Below are 18,009 nucleotides of genomic sequence, written 5' to 3'. Positions count from 1 at the left end.
TACAGCGGCACTGTCCCTCCGCTCTGCCCACGCATCCACACATACACACACTGATAAGCTACGATACAGGCGGATTTTTCACTCAAGTTGAATATTTTAAATAGTTTACTACCGCCTTGAAAATACTCTGATTGCAGACATTAAGATCCCGATCGTTAATATTGGATTGGGACTTCCCTAGTCATTAATTTAATGTTCAATGAGTGGGTGCACTCACTTTTTAGTTTTCAGCATTAGTGTTTTCTTTTTGTATTCTTTTTTATTGCTTTGCCTGTTTCATTCCCCGCCTCTGTGTTCTGGTTCTGTGTTCTTGTCCTTTTTTTGTCAGTGGATCATTGGTTCCATATCTTCTTGTGTATTCTGTTATCTTGTGTATTGTCACATGCTTTCCGTCCTGTTTTATTTTGCACCTTAGCAATACAGTTGGGACAGGGACACCTGAGTGAACCCCATGTGGACGGGGATCATCAGGGGCCTCATGTATAAAAGACTGCACAGCTTTCAAACTTAAAGTACATACGCTCAGAAATATCCACATGTATAAAACCATGTGTACGCCAGGTCCTGCGCACCTTTCCTTTATACATCCCAATCAATGTGAAATTGAGTGCACATGCAGAGCCACATACCTCGCCTAATCTCTTCCCATAAATTACTATGCAAATGACCATAAATACACCAACGTCACCTCCTATGGTCAAATAACAACGGCCGATCCAGCTGCAAAACATGTGAAAAAGAGAAAGTACACAGATTGTAAGATCGAGGTGCTGATCACTGAAGTGGAGGAGAGGAGAAATACTTAATTTGATGGTTGGAATTCTTTGATCAGCAATAAACGCAAGATGATGGAGTGGCATTAGTGTTACAATGGCAGTCAATGCAGCCAACTCAGAGACTCATACTGGCTGAAATAAAGAAAACATGGTCTGACATAAAGTGGATGTCAAAAAAGAGTTTTTCTGATACAGAAATTAAGGTGTTTGGAGGTGGAAGTTAGAAAGTAGCCTACATATTGTTTGATGCAGCTTGTTCACAAACAAAAGAAGACTCTTTAATTTTAACAGAATTATATCAGACTTTAGGTAGAAAGGTAAAGACTATATATTGTTGATCCCACCAGACACACACCTGTCGGCTCCTGTTGCAAACAACCGACTACCAGATCCAGTGGTACTTGTATGGCACGGTTCCACCAGGTTGGTCTGTCAAATGCTGGACCCAGTTCAGCACACAGATCCAAGGGAATCTAAATCGAAGTATTAGCCAGTCATCATCATGAACCAGGGAATCTTCATGGACACTCTCTAATCCTTCCACTCGCATTTTCCTCTGCAGTGCCATTGCGCAGCCATGCAGCATTACACAAAAGTGTCACGCAGTATTTATATGTTTACAGCAATCAGACAGAGTAGGCTTCACACCTGTCAAAATGATGACTATATTCAGTAGTATCCCCCACCCTGGGAGATCACTAAATATGCACAGAGGATATGATTAAGAATATGATTAAAAACTACAGACACTATATTCTGCAATTCTTAATGCTCTCTGATGTTATCTCGGATTTTTACGATGATGATAATTCCATCAGTTAGCCGAGTTAAAGTCTGAAAAGGACTCAGAAGCTAAATCCACATCTAATATCGGGGAAAGGCAGCCTGCATCCTGCCACCTGACATTATCCTGGCTTTAGGCTGGCAGGTTCACAACTGACCATAAGTGTCTGTGGCTACACTCTTGCCCTCTCCGCTGCGCTCCAGGGGGGGCTGATGAAGTATTATCAGTGGACATTGATTTAAGATTTGGCACTAATTTGACTTATTTTGTTTCTTTTACTATTGAAATGTGCAATATGGTATACTTATGGCTCACTAGCGCCAGCACAAATACCACTGCTGGTTTGAATGTTTAAATGTTAAAGTATCAGCTAGGTCAAAAGTCTGCAATACCTGATATTGTTCTCTTATACAGTAGTTAGCATTTCCACATAAAATGCAATCAAAACAATCAGCACCATCTATCTGTATTCCTCATACTGTTTAATATTTTTTGACTCATCACTTATAAATGTATTGAGTAAAATGCATAGGAGTACTAATAATACAACCAGTTTTGGGCAAGTTACTCAGAAATTGTAATAAGTTACTAGATACTTATTACTAGTTACTTATTACTCCTTAAAAAAGTAATAATATTACTTTACTTTACTTTACTTTTTACTGGGTAATAACAGTAACTTGTTACGTTACTCAGTACGTTACTATAATATTTTCACTACGACATCTTAGACTGTGACACAATAATGGTGATACTAATGGTGATACACAGCTGTGGAAAGAACGCCTCTCTCCCTCGTTCTCCATTCTTCCTTTAGTTTTTGGCTAACAGCTGACTTGAACAACATAAGGTCCGGAGCCTCTGACCTGCCGCCAGGGGGCGGACTGGCCCAATTATTCAGGCCGGGATTTGACTCCATCCCAGGCCACCGTGCTCGCGCAAACCTTACTTAAGCTTTCACATACAGCAAATTTTCATTCACCCTTGTCAGCCTGTTAAGGAAGAATCATAGCATAGCTACTTCAGAGTCACCAGTAAGTAATTACCACTAGTAAACCAGTAGGCGGTGCAGGTCCTCACTGCTCTCTGCCAACTTGTCAGTGATGCCGTCTTTGTCAAGTCCCATAAGAATCTCCTTCTCTGTTGCCATCAAAAGGAATGCTTCAAGGTTCTCTTGAGTGACAGAGGTTCTTAGGCGGTTCTTCACAAATTTCAAGGTGGAGAAGGACTTTTCACAAGCCACCGGAGTAATAGATAGGGTGAGGAGGAACTTGTAGCTGTCTTGTCTGCTGAATCAACATTCTGAAGACTTCAATTACTTTATTTGCTGTTGTTTTGGACATCATGGTAATAAAGGACCCTCTTCCTTTACTTCCCATCCGCTTCTTGCTCTTCTCAATACAGTCACTTACATGCTCTTGTAGGCAAACATCATATTTGCTAAGTAATAATATAAGCTCAAGAAAATTGCCATGAGTGATGGCAATGTTTTCCAAGCTATATGCAGCTTCCTGTCGGTGTCCTCTGTAGCTAAGCCCACATTTACCAATAACTTTAACTACATCAATCACACGTTCCATGACCTGCCTCCTCTTTCTGACCTGGTCTCGTTGAACTGACATTTGCTTATCACTCAGAAGGGTACGGATGCCTGCTTTGCTGGCTCTGAGGAAAAAGGCTTCTGCACTTTCTCTATACTTTCTCTATATCCTGTACTCTCTGATGGGCATGTTTCCAGGCCTGCATGCCTCCTTTGACAAAGGCACTATCACTGGCGGAAGGTGCAAGACATACTGAGCAGAACAAGGAGCGAGTTTCTTCATTGTATGTCAGCCATTTTCTGTTTGTGCCATCTTTAGAGTGGAATACATTGGGTATTACTCTTTGAGGGGTTTGTTTAGGGTAGTACTAAAAAAATAACTCGAAATCCTTGGAGGTTGGGCAAAATAATCAAATGGATTTTCAGTGCTTTCGCTGTCCCTTTCTATTTCCCGTGTACTGGGCTCTGAACCTCTCCCTCTCTCTCTGTCTCTCTCTCTCTGCACATCTGGTTGCTCTGCAGAATGAGATTAACATTGTCAATAACCTAAACTTAAACTTGTATAACTTGCAGTTATTGATTGTATGCCCCCCCAAATACAGTCATAGTGATAATCTCATAAAGCACATATTAATCTAAAATCATAACCTACATGTTTTGGTTTGTGCTCTTAAATTGTACCTGAAGATTACTGCGAGATGCAAGATTCCTCTGAGTCTGACCCATTTCTGCAGGTGCACCTGAAGTTGTAGTGCTGCTACAAAGAAATCATTAGGGCTGTCGCGGTGAAGTAATTTCCAACGCGGCATTATGGCTCAGCAGCGTGGTATGTTGTATTATCACATTTTTCATCAATGAAGTAATTATAGCAGAGTAAGAGTGTCTGTATCTGTCACCTCACTGCACAGCGAGCCGCTAACAAGTCTGAGCAAGCTAGCTGCTGTGTGCTAGTCAGCAACATTGCCAAGCAAACTCCTTTTTGTAGTTTGACCACAGTTTCTCTGGACTGTCCCTCAGGATCACAACGTTAGTCCAATATCGCCAAGCATGCTAGCCACATTAGCCACACAATATGCAAACGCCAAGTTAGCTAACCTTTAAAATAAACAGTAAAACAACACAAAACATAGCAACACTTACAGCTTCAGAGTTTGAAGTCGGGTCACGTACAGCCCATGGCCGTTACAGAGCTTGTTACGGTTGTGGAACTTTTGAAGCACTCATTTATTAATTTTAAAAAATTAAGGTATTTCTTGAACCATTTGGAGTATATGCATGGTTTTGGGCTTCTCTGAAAGATAACACTCTAACCCAAATGTCAGAATGATTGCTATTGGAATTGATTAATCTAATTTTAAACACACTAAAACTAATTTTTTGTTTTCATGCAGACAACTATAGCTGGGACATTTTAGCTGGAAAACACTGTAGGGCCACAGCATAAAGCCTTACCTAGTCCAAGTTTGAATTTCATACCAATGCCATGAAAAAATACTATTTCACACAGGTTTTTCTAAGAGTATGTCTTAGCGTACTTTGTTCAAACAGCACCATATCAGCCAGTAACTTGACACCGAAGTGTTTTTTTGCTGCTAGATCATGAACTTCCCACTTAAAGCTGGATATCGTTATTTTCATAATTTTATTGGCTAAACGAAGTGCCAGTCATTGGCACAGTTGGTTGTAATAAGCTCAGCCTATGCAAGAAATAATAGAGGCTGGCCCTTCTTTACAACGCGGGCTCTCATTGGCTATTGTAGGCTGTGAAAGGGACATGTGAGCTCCTATTGGGTCGGATTTGTTGTCATTCGAAAGGTTAGAGTTCAGAAGCTAATTTGAATACAAGCTATCGTAGTTGTTTACATTCAAATCTGAGTTATTACGGTTATAATGACATACGAGCCACCTCTGCCGGCAAATATGAAACAATACCGCAGCAGTCTCTGGGGATTTATTGATGGAATAATGTGTTTTGGACTAAATGTTTTTACTGAATTGGATCATCTGGACCTTTGACAACGTAACAAGACCATTTTTGTTGGAATATAATCAATCGGTGGATTACCATGAGGCTTCATAGGTGAGTCGCGTCAATTTTGATTGCACTGGTTGGTCTGACAGAGGCGCTGATTGTACCCACTGTGGTGATTGTATTTTGAAATGGTTTGCATTGGTCGAATCACAGGGATTTTAGCTTTCAAGCGGTGTATCATATGAGTATGAAGCTAACATAGCAGTGGTGTGCACATACAGAAAGCTGCCGCCAGGACCCTGACGGTCTGCAGGCGGGCAGTTGGAATGTTAAAGAGGTTTTTAATAATTGAAACACATGACCTTAATGTCATATTATGATAAATGCTCTAATATAATCCCTCCACGAATACCTGCAAACTGCCACTGCTATAATTAAACAGGCTTCTTAGCTAGCAGTGCTGTGTGTCATGTTTGTGTGTTTTAGCTAACGTTAACTTAAGTTAATGTTTTTTGTCTTACCTGGTCTCTTATTGGTGAACATGTCGCTTATTTTGCAACATTTAGTATTTAGCTGCATCTGTGGCAAGGGTCTTTCGCTTTGTAATTCTCTCCCTTTCCTTTTCTGACCGTCCGTTTTGTCCGAAAAGAGAAGTAGAGAATTAGACTGATGAACGTGCTTCTTGGAGAGACTGCTGTCTGTCACTCGCACAAGGGTGTGCGCGCACCCTCACACAGAGACACTGCAGCGAGAGAGATGCGCGTCGGTTCTCCTGCTTGATATATTAAAAAGCTCGCTACATTTTTGCTACCGCTGGTCAAGTTGAAAATTAATGGCAGGCCAAAACGGACCTCAGGCCACCGGGAAAAGTCCCGTTCTCCCGATTACCAGTCCACCCCTGCCTGCCGCGCAGTTGCAAATTCACGCCAAGAATGGAAAGTTCAGTAAAGCAGCATTACTTGGTTTAGTAACTGTAATAATATTACTGTTTTGGAAAAGTAATCCGTTACACTACTAGTTACTGGGAAAGGTAATATTTACATGGACATGGTGGTTGTAATCCAGGCCAGCTAGCATGGTCTGATCAGGGTATTCTGGTGAGAAGTACAGGGTTTTGGAAGATTCCAAAACTGCAGATAACCTGAGGGCACAGTAGAAATAAAACATTCAGTATTTTTCCCTTCTGGTAATATAATTCATGGCTTGTGAAATCTTTAGGGTTAAGGTTAGGCATTTTGTTGTGATGGTTAACGTTAGGATAAGGGACTAGGGAATACATGATATCAATGAGATGTCCCCACAGAGATAGAGTGTGTGTGTGTGTGTGTGTGTGTGTGTGTGTGTGTGTGTGTGTGTGTGTGTACATGCAGACAGTTCAAGCAAACTGTTTTGTCAAGTGGTGGCTTCACACATGAAACTAGGTTGTTTCTACCAGAGGAATGGCTCTGCGGCAGCTTCAGAGAAATCACACATTCACCAACCACTGAAGAACTCATTGTGAGTTTGTTTGTTTGTTGGTTTGTTTGTTTTAATTAATTAGTTTCACACTCTTGCTCACTCTTACTGGAAATACTAATACCTGCACATTGGGACTGAGGAGAAGATCACATTTGATCACAGCTGCAACTTGTGTGGCTGATCTAGTTATACCACATACCGCTGACTGTCTTAAATTCTTAGTAATGCAACATATTTTAGTGTAAAACATAATATAGTATCTTCAGCCATTGGATAAATGCAGCAGTGTAAAAAAGAGTAAGTAGAGGGGTAACATTTCTCACTTAAGCAAAGTAAAGTGCAATGGCAGAACTTTAGTAAAAATATACTTAACTGCAATACTCAAGAAAAGGAACTTTGTTACTTCTCATCTTTAGCAATCAAATTAAAACAACAGGCATAATAATAATACAATGAAACATAAGTATGTTATTTGTACGTTGTGACTTTCAAACTAATGTTATTTCTTATTTCTAGGGGGTTCTTAAAATTTTCGATTAAGATATTAAACTACAGGAGGGTTGAAACAAACATGACAATTCCACAAACAAGAATTTCAGATGTTTCACTCTGCAGCTATCATCTGATATTGCACCTTTGCAGTTTATTCCCTCAGCTTCAAAGTGAGTAAATCCACAAATACATGTCTTTTTTGGTTTTTAAGAAGAATTTCTGAAGAAGATATAAGATAAGAATGCTGACATGTTCATTAACGTCCTTTGTGAGTGCAAAGGGGGCTGCAGAAGGAAGAACATCAGTGTGGTTAGAGTGTGTGAGAGAGAGGAGAGACTGTAAATGTGTGAAGCAGTGTGGTTTAAGATACTTTTTGTAGCTATGTTCACATGATGTGATGAGTCCTACACTTCTGACAATGCTTATTTTTTTTAAATGTCGAATTTTTGATTTTAGACATAATTTAGTCGGGGGTTTCATAGAACATCTTTGATAAGAGATATCCTTAAAACATTACAAAATGAATCTCTTCATAAATCTATGAAAGTTAAAGGCCTTTATTTAGGTCAGAGTTTCCTCCTGCTTCATGCTCTGAGTATTTGGGATTCGTCTAAGATACTGAAATCACTTTCAGAATTATTCTATTATTTAATTATCTAGTATTTATGTCTGGTTTAATGCTGGCAGATGCTGCCAAGTGGCATATAATGTAAACTGGCTTACTTGTGCATTTGCGATTCTGTTAAAGTTAAAGGCCTTTATTTGGAGACCCTCTAAGGTTTTAGAAGGTTTTGGTTTTCAGGCTGTTCGTTTGGTTCTGACTAAACTGTTCCTTCACTAATCAGATAAACCCCAACACAGGTGAATGCACACAACCTTGTGAATAGTATTTATGGATACAAATGCATACACACACACATTAACAAGCACATGATTTGAAACTGCTTTCAGCCCACATACTTTGGACGTGCAAATGTGCAAATGTTTGGTGAGGACTTGTGACCTCTCTAGTCACGAAGGCAAGGTTTATATATAGACCATTAGACCTGAACACATGCTTAGGACCGGTAGTCTGATCAAATCTTTGACCTGAGGGTTCAATTGAGACTGGTGAGTTGAGCTTTAAATTAACTTTTGATACAAAATTTCTAAACATTTTGGCATTTACCATGCCAATGTCTTAATTCATCTGTGTTCCTAATACAGTGTTCATTGTTGTTGACTTGTTTTGTGTATGTGCGTTTTTAGCAACAGTTTTTCTGCCTGCAGTGATGAAGGCAAACATGATGGTCTTTGCTCCATTGTGTTTGCTCCTTTGCTGGATGCTGCCTGTAGACTCCATGACGGTGAGTGGAGAAAATCAGTGGACTTTCCCAAAATGTCACCAATGGTATAAGCATAAGTAAAAGTGGTTCATCTGTTGTAATAGATTCTCTATATGTGATCAAATAGGTTGAGACACAAGTTATAAGCACAGACCCGGGATTTTGCATATAGCATTTGTATGCATGGGTATAGCTTTTGTTTTTCTGTTAATTACAGTGACACAAGTGTTAGCTTAAATATTTTGGCTGCAGTGTTACATTGATACATGAGAACTGCAATGACATACCTGCTCTCAACAAGGCCAGGTTTTAACACTCACACTCAAGTACAGTTTAAACAGTGTCTGTTTAATGACCTTTCACTTCACCTTTTCTTTCATTCACTTTTAGATTCGATACAACTTAATTCTACGAGATGCCAACCAGGACATGCCATGGAGCAAGACCATCAATTTGAGTATGGTTGAAGATTCAGTTGATGACATGTACTTTGAGTGCAATAATCAAATGGCGCAAAAAGTCAACAACACATACTTTGAGGAAGAAAAGCATGGCTCTATTTGGAGAAGCCTGGAAGGATGCAGAAACTTGCAGTGAAGACAGGCGAGTGAGAGAGGATATCGCTCTAACCAAAGATCACATGCAAGCAATCTGTGTTTATACAGGTAACAAATTGTACAAGGAGTTTAATGTTGCAGTCCGGACACAAAGGAGCAAATATAATAGCTCCTCATTCCAATTCCACACTTTGCATTTCCTGCTGACATCTGCCATACAGATTTTGAGCAGAAATGTCTCCTGTCACACTACTTACAGACGAACCAGAAATGAGTTTATTGGCGAAGACAACCAAATAATTCGGTTTGTGTCCTTTACCTCCAGCTCTTACAGAACAGACTTAAAACTGTTCGGAGACGAGACCTGCTTTAAAATTAAGACATGTTTAGGTGCTTTTTTGAAAAACTATTCACGTTATGTTGAAGAGAAAGAAGTGCTCATTCCCCCCTATGAGGTGTTCAAGATAACTAAGACAATTAAAGGTAAGGGTAAAATTCAAGGTCTGGATGACTGTAAAATTGTCTATGAAGTGGAAAGTGCAGGATGTAAGAGCAATCTGAACTGCAAGGCTGCGTACCCATGAGGATTCAGTGGTTTTTGTCCAACTGGTGGGGAAAGCCAATCCGTCATCTTTAAATTTTCTAATTCTCTTGTAAAAACTGAATTAATTAGATGATAGATAACAAAGCTAAACATTCTCTTCAATCCATAACTTGCTCAGGGTTTGTTTGATCATTGCGGGTTTATGTTTTACGCAGTCCTCCAGCACATATTACGATGTGTTCCATTCCACAAGACATTTTTTGTAAGTTGTTGGAAATTGCAGAAATTCCTGCTTTGGTTTAGTGAGGACTATCATTAAACTGCTTAATGCAATAATGCTGCTTGTATCTTTTTCATTTTTCTGTGTAATGTTTTATTCACTTACACTAAAGTTCAAAACCCTAAACTAACAGCTGATGTTAAAGGGCTTCTTTACAGTCAAAGGTAATGGAAGACAATCATTTTCCAAACGAAACACTTCTTCATTACTTTCAGTGAACCCGATCATCAAAAGAACATATAGTATTTATTCTTTGATAAAACAGAGTGACAAAGTTGGAGAGGATATAATGGACAGCCAGGGTTTTGTCCATTTTGTGAAAACAATGAAGAAGAAGTGGTGTTAGTAGTAGTTGACTGGTTTATTAGAAGTAAGAAAAGAAGAGAAATTTAGACAAATGGAGGCCCACACGTATTATTTAGCACAAGAGTCGACAGAGCGTGTCAGCCACAGTAGCTTCTCCTGAGCGCTTGGAAAGGCAGAGGTGAGCGGTGCATTCATGTGTTGTCGTAATAATCAGAATCTTTTTTTCCTCCTCAAATCTTTATTGCCAAAGAGAAATATAGTGTACATGCGACATAACTAAAAATACAGAACTTTGATTTGTGCAAAGAACGTAGCGCATGTACATATTGCAAACATGTAATCTGTTGGTTAAAGCTAGAACCCGACCGATTTGGGTTTTGGGGGCCATGCCGATATTAAATGTGAAAAGCAATTTACGAGTCGATATTTTGATTTTGAAAATGATATGGATAGTAGATCTCTTTCCTGTCCAAACTACACTTAGAACAGGCCAATATTGAAAGCTGTTCTGTATGTGTGCTATAAAACATTTTCCTAAAATAATGTGTGCTTTCACTTAGCGATCCAGCTTGCCAGAACCAGCAGAGTAGAAAAAGACTACTTACTTTCTGCTTTGTTCTCTTAGTGTACGAGCGTGTAGCTATTATATTAGTATGGCTGGAACTAGATTGCACAGGTGAAAGGAACAAAGCTTTCAGTCCCTGAGAGGGGTTGGTTGGAGAAGAGTGTTCACGTCTGCACTCTGGGATCTTCTAAGTTTCTGTCATTCGTTTCTTTCACTTGATCAGTCTCTTTCTCAAGTAACTTTCTTGAGCCTCCTGAGTCCTCTCAGCCTCTTGTCTAACAAGAGGACAGAACTGTCTGGCTGTGGTGCGAAGCTTTGGCTGACTGAGTATTCTGCTGTGGCATGGTAGGTCCCTGTGGCTCAGGCCTCACAAGTCTGGAGCATGGGATTCTGCTCCAGAGATCATGATGGTAAGCAGGGGCAGACTAGGACAAAAATTCAGCCCTGGCACTGCCACACCAGCCCACATTACCACACATCCCCACTCACAAACACACATTCACTACATAGACTACATTTGTGGACAGATGGTCAAATAGTATAAGCAGTAGGCCTACCGTATGTAACAGATTTCTGAGCACACGTTTAAAACAAATTTACACATACAGTTAAAACAATGACTGTCCATCTGAGTATGTTGTTGAGTCTGTGTACTCTCTGTCTTTGCTAGGCCCTACAGTAACATCCTTCCTCGCAGCACTGGTACTAGAAAACCATGGGTCTGTGTCTGTACTGATTCCAGCAACATCCTAGTTCATGAACACATTTCAGGATGTAAACATTGCAAAAAAATGTTTTCTCACACACTGCTCTCAACATTGGAATACACATGAATAAAAACAAGTAAGTCTGGTAAATGGCAGATGTAGAAAGGATTATGGATTTCTGTTCTGACAAAAGGAACTTTACTGTCAATTAGATTATGTTGCACTCTCTCTGATGAGATGTTTAATTTGGACTTGTCCCAATTTAAGTAAACCTAATCGAGTTTGTTAGCTCATCTCAGGACATGGGGCCTGTACCACTAAGCGAGTTCAACATACCCTGGAACGTCTACCAGTATCAACCAAGTCCAGTTGCCCTTGACTTTAACCTTCGTTGGATAACTATGACCTGGAACACTTTCACTGTCCAAGAAAAAAAAATCCATAGGCATAAACTCTTACTGTCTCATCATGGACTGTCCTTATAGTTTGGCTTAAAGAGGTCATATGCTCATTTTCAGATTCAAATTCTTATTTAGGGGTTGTACCAGAACAGGTTTACATGGTTTCATTTTCAAAATACACACATATTTTTTGTCATACTGCACATTGCTGCAGCCCCTCTTTTCACCCTATATGTTGAATGCTTCGTTTTAGCTATGGAGTGATACATCTTGTTTCTAAATTCTAAATGATCTTGTTGGGAGTTACAGATGCGCAGTTCCTAGTTAAGAACTACTAGCCAACCAGAAGCAGAGAAGGGCGGTCGTGAGAAACCCGTAAACACGGCTTTTCTTGCCATTTTGTGTGGTAAACTACATCACAGTAGGCCTGGTATTGGGAAATAAACTATAAACACATGTCCTTATGGCAAAATACGATAACCGGGAGATAACTGCTTGCATGAAAAATGACTTCATGTCTGTTTTTTTCTCTTTACATATCCTTCTCTTCACTGATTTTAAAGGTTACCTGTTTTCAACACACTATACTTACATGTTTTAAATAACGTGGGGATTGGCATGGTTAGAGACTGCTTTTTGAAGGTTAAGATGTGGTTTTAGAGTTCAGGTTACAATTAGGTTAGGGTTAAGGTTAAGGTTAGGCATGTAGTTGTGATGGTTGTGTGTGCACATGCAGACAGTTCAAGCGAACTGTTTTGTCAAGTGGTGGCTTCACACATGAAACTAGGTTGTTTCTATCAGAGGAATGGCTCTGTGGCAGCTTCAGAAAAATCACACATTCACCAACCACTGAAGAACTCATTGTGAGTTTGTTTTTTTGTTTGTTTGTTTTAATTAATTAGTTTCACACTCTTGCTCACTCTTACAGGAAATACTAATACCTGCACATTGGGACTGAGGAGAAGATCACATTTGATCAAAGCTGCAACTTGTTAAAAAGTGTAAAATACCACATACTGCTGAATGTCTTAAATTCTTAGTTGTGCAACACATTTGACCCTTGTAAAGTAGTGGGGTAACATTTCTCACTTGCACTTGTAATGACAGAACTTTAGTAAAAATATACTTAACTGCAATACTCAAGAAAAGTAACTTTGTTACTTCTCATCATTAGCAATCAAATTAAAACAACAGGCATAATGATAATATATATAGATATGATGAAACAAAAAGTACAGTATGTGCACATTCTGACATTCCAATGTTATTTCTTATTTCTAGGGGGGTTCTTAAAATTTTCGATTAAGATATTAAACTACAGGAGGGTTGAAACATACATGACAATCCCACAAACAAGAATTTCAGATGTTTCACTCTGCAGCTATCATCTGATATTGCACCTTTGCAGTTTATTCCCTCAGCTTCAAAGTGAGTAAATCCACAAATACATGTCTTTTTTGGTTTTTAAGAATTTCTGAAGAAGATATAAGATAAGAATGCTGACATGTTCATTAACGTCCTTTGTGAGTGCAAAGGGGGCTGCAGAAGGAAGAACATCAGTGTGGTTAGAGTGTGAGAGAGAGGAGAGACTGTAAATGTGTGAAGCAGTGTGGTTTAAGATACTTTTCGTAGCTATCTTCACATAGATTAGTCCTACACTTCTGACAATGCTTATTTTTTTAAATGTCAATTTTTGATTTATTAGACATAATTTAGTCAGGAGTTTCATAGAACTTCTTTGATAAGAGATATCCATATAACATTACAAAATGAATCTCTTCATAAATCTATGAAAATTAAAGGCCTTTATTTAGGTCAGAGTTTCCTCCTGCGTATGTATGAGTATTTGGGATTCATATAACATACTGAAATGACTTTCAGAATCAGAATCAGAAGGAGCTTTCTTTGCAAAGTAGTATTTTACACATACAAGGAATTTGCTTTGGTAATAGGGTGGTACACGTAGACAAACATACAGTTGACATAATTAAATGTAGAAATATATAAATATGGAATAAACAAATGCAAGTCATATAAGAATAATAAAAGAATAGAGAAAATAATTCAATTATTTGCAGAGAAAAACAATGTGGCAGATTTTACATGTGCATTACTCTGGTTTGTGTTGTGCATACATTTTGCTAGGGAAGAGAATATTGTGTACATAAATATATAAATTGCATCAACAAATATATGCATACACACACTAACAAGCACACTCATGCTTTGAAACTGCAGTCTGCCCACGTAGTTTGGACGTGTAAACGTGCAATTGTGCGTGAGGACTTGTGACTTTTCTGTTCACAAATATTTTCCCTTCCTACTGGTGAGCTGAGCTTTCAAATTAACTTTTGATACAAATTTCTGAACATTTTGGCATTTACCACACCAATGTTTTAATTTATCTGTGTTACTAATACACAATGTTCATTGTTGTTGACTTGTTATGTGTATGTGCGTTTATTCAGTTTTCTAAATAGTGATGAAGGGAAACATGATGTTCTTTGCTCAACTGTGTTTACTGCTTTGCTGGATGCTGCCTGTAGACTCTATGACTGTGAGTGGAGCAAGTGAAAATCAGAGGACTTTCCCAAAATGTCACAAATATTAACAGGGTGCTTACATAATTACTTTGCTCAAACATTTAGGGAAAAACACCACATAAGTTAATTAATTTAGAGATCAAGTGCATAAGCATAAAGAAGCAGAGTTTACAAGGAGTTTAATGTTGCAGTCCGGACAGAAAGAAGCAAGTACAATAGTTCCTCATTCCAATTCCACTTGTTGCATATTTAATAACTCAGGGTGGCTTTGAGTTTTTTATTGTAGGCTGCAACATAACAAAGATGGGTACATTGTAATAAGCACACCATCTGTTCAACCTCAAGTGTTACAGGTATGTACCACTGTGTTGCAGCTGCTCCAAACATTACTTACTAGCAGGTATACTCCCTCTTGTGGTATAAGTTGGAACACCCACATCTCAACAATGCCCTGCCTGTGTACCCGGAGCATAATACATAACCAAACAATGCTAAGAAGCAAAGGTACTACAGAACAATACATGGAAAAACAACAAAATAAACCCCACTGCTACACCCAAAACAATATGTAAGGGGGGGGGGGTACCTCTTTTATGGACTGAACCCATCATCCTCACACACTCTACTCTTTACATTTCCTGCTTACATCTCTCATAGAGATCTTGAACAGAAATTTCCACTGTCACACTACCTACCGATGAACCAAAGATAAGTTTTATTGGTCAACCAAAGAAATTGGTTTGGGTCCTTCAACTCCAGCTCTTCCGAAAAAGACTTGAAAGACTTCTAATGAGACCTGCTTTAAAATTAAGACCTGTTCAGGTGCTTTTTGAAAAACTATTCTATTATGATCAAGAGAAAGAAGTGCTCATCCCTCCCTATGAGATGTTCATGATGAGATAATTAATGATAAGGGTGAAACTCAAGGTCTGGATGACTGTAAATTGTCTATGATGTAGAATGTAGGGGGTAAAAGTAATCTGAACTGCAAGTCTGCATACCCATGAGGGTCCAGTGGTTCTTATCTAACTGGTGTGAAAAACATCATGTCATGTTTAAACCTTTTAACTCTCTCTCATAACTGAATTAATTACATTATATATAACAAAGCTAAACATTCTCTTTAGTCCCAAATGTGCTCAAGGTTTGTTTAATCACTGTGGGCTTATGTTTTACATGGTCCTCCAGGAACACATTACCGTGTACAATTTACATTTTTGAGAAGTTGTTTGAATTTGTTGGAAGAAATTGCAAAAATCTTGTTTTTGTTAAGTGAATATTCATTAAACTTCTTAATGCAATATTATTGCTTGTATGCCCTCATTTCTCTGTGTAATGTTTTATTTTGTTACTATACTGATGTTCAAAATCTAAAACTAATAGCTGGTGTTAAAGAGCTTCTGTTATAGTCAAAATAATAATAATAATAGAAGAGAATCATTTTCCAAATGTAACATTTCCAAATGGACCCTGGTGTATTATTTAGTAGTCTTCACAATGCAATGTGGTGTTTATTATAATTAGTAGTCATATTGACTCTGGTATATTAAATGTGGTAGTTTTCCAAATGGAATCTGGTATATATTTTAATTAGTAGTTTTCGTATTGACTCTGCTCTGTATTATATTAGTAGTTCTGATATTGATTCTGGTGCATATTATAAGTGGTGGTTTTCATATTGATTCTGGTGTATTATAATTATTTATATATATATATTTATATATAATTTTGATATTGACTCTGTGTACATTATAATTGGTAGTTGTTCAAATGGATTCTAGTGTATATCCTAATTAGTGGTTTTCCAAATGGACTAGGGTGTATACTATAATTAGTAGTTTTCATATTGACTCCTGTGTACATTATAAGTGGTTGTTTTCCAAATGGATTCTGGTCTTTATTATAATTAGTAGTTTATTAAATGGACTCTGGTGTATATTATAATTAGTAGTTTAATAATGGACTCTGGTGTATATTATAATTGACCCTTCGCTAAGCCATGCCCCCATTAGTTAGTGTTGCTAAGTCCGAAAAACTGTCAGACCTGTCGAACTTTTATCACGGCGCTGCCACTGTCTATTACTGCACTCCCAGGAGAAATATTGTCAAATTTTGGAAAAAACGATCTCAGAAAGAAGCACACCGTTTTGCAGTTGCATTGTGCATTTGAAGATTATATTCAGGCTGTCAAACTAACAAAAATAAAGACAGAAGCTAAAGCCTACAGATCACAGAGTGAAAGTGAACGTCGTCTCTTGAGACGCAAACAAGTCCACGTCTATGGGGCCGAACCTTTCACATAATAACTCCACCACCTGAGGGTGGAGTCTCCATTCCCCGGGCCTCAGCCCCTGTCTCGACAGCAGGTCTGCTCCTTGATTCTGGGTCCCAGGGACGTATGTCGCTCTGAGGGACAGCAGGAGTCTGATGTGCCAGTTTGCATAACGGGCGCAAGCGCAGACCCCCTGGTGATTCAAATAGGCCACCACCGCCATGTTGTCGGTCCTGACAAGGACGAGAGCGGGCAGAAAACTCCTCAGAGCTCTGAAAACCGCCAACATTTCCAGGCAATTTATGTGCCAAGAGAAATGATGCTCCTCCCAGGAGCCTCTCGCAAAGCGGCCGTCCATGACCGCGCCCCATCCCGTGAGTGAGGCGTCTGTCAAAAAAATTGTTTGCCGACAGATCGCTCCCAACACGGGACCTTGGGACAGGAACCAAGATTTCCTCCATACAGACAGGGAACGAAGGCATCTGCTCGTAACCCTATCAGACGGAGCGGATTTCCCCTCGGGGAGAATCCCTTGGATTTTAGCCACCACTGCAGGGTCTCATGCGCAGCAGGCCAGACGGGATTACGCTGGACGCTGCTGCCAGGAGACCCAACACCCTCTGAAAGTGTTTTACAGTGATGGTGCGGCCTAGCTTCACTCTGGTCACTGAGGACAAAATGGACCCGACGCGTGCAGGCGACAGGTGGCCCGCATCGTCGTCGAGTCCCACACCACCCCTAGGAACGTAGTCCGTTGGGCGGGCATCAGCACGCTTTTCTTTGCGTTGAGCCGCAGCCCCAACACTGAAGGTGGGCGAGGACGACATCTCGATGCCGAACCGCTAACTCCCGAGACTGAGCCAAGATAGCCAGTCGTCGATGTAGTTCAATATGCTAGAGCCTCAGCGGGGCCAGAGCTGCATCCATGCATTTGGTGAACGTGCGAGGAGAGAGTGCTAGGCCGAACGGAAGAACCCGATATTGGTACGCTGCCCCCCCCGAAGGCAAACCTCAGGAACTTCCTGTGAGAGGGACGGATGGAGATGTGGAAATATGCGTCTCGTAATCTATCGTGACAAACCAATCCTCGGATTGGATTGACTGATAATGGCAGGGATGGTGAGCACCCTGAACCTGAATCTCCTCAGAGATTGGTTCAGGGACCGCAGATCTAAAATTGGCGCAGTCCTCCGTCCTTCTTGGGAACTGTGAAGTACTGGCTGTAGAACCCGGACTCCCTAACTGGCGGGGAAATGAGTTCTATGGCCCCTTTCTCCAGCAGAGAGCGAACTTGAATCTGGGGGGGCGGACCCGGAACTGCAGCCTGTATCCCTCCATGACGTTGCTCAGGACCCACGGGGAAATGCCTTGCGGGGCCTCAACCTGCCGAAAACCCGTGACATGTGAGCCCGAGCGCCTCCGGACTGCAGCCCCTTGAGGCGGGCAGAATGGCGCATGCTCGCTGGAGGCTAGCGCGTCCCGAACGT

At 40.0% G+C, this 18,009-nt stretch overlaps 1 pseudogene; it reads left to right on the top strand.

Annotated features, from left to right (window-relative positions):
* Positions 1-8,123: 8,123 nt before the first annotated feature.
* LOC119884865 lies at positions 8,124-9,660 on the top strand (annotated as a pseudogene).
* The last annotated feature ends 8,349 nt before the right edge of the window (positions 9,661-18,009 follow it).

This window comes from Micropterus salmoides, unplaced genomic scaffold (assembly GCF_014851395.1).
Source record: "Micropterus salmoides isolate LMB-PRFRI ecotype aquatic unplaced genomic scaffold, ASM1485139v1 Ms_hic_scaffold_3737, whole genome shotgun sequence".
Classification (NCBI taxonomy): Eukaryota; Metazoa; Chordata; class Actinopteri; order Centrarchiformes; family Centrarchidae; genus Micropterus; species Micropterus salmoides.
Note: the sequence above shows the minus strand (reverse complement) of the source record. Positions and strands in the feature narration are given on the sequence as shown.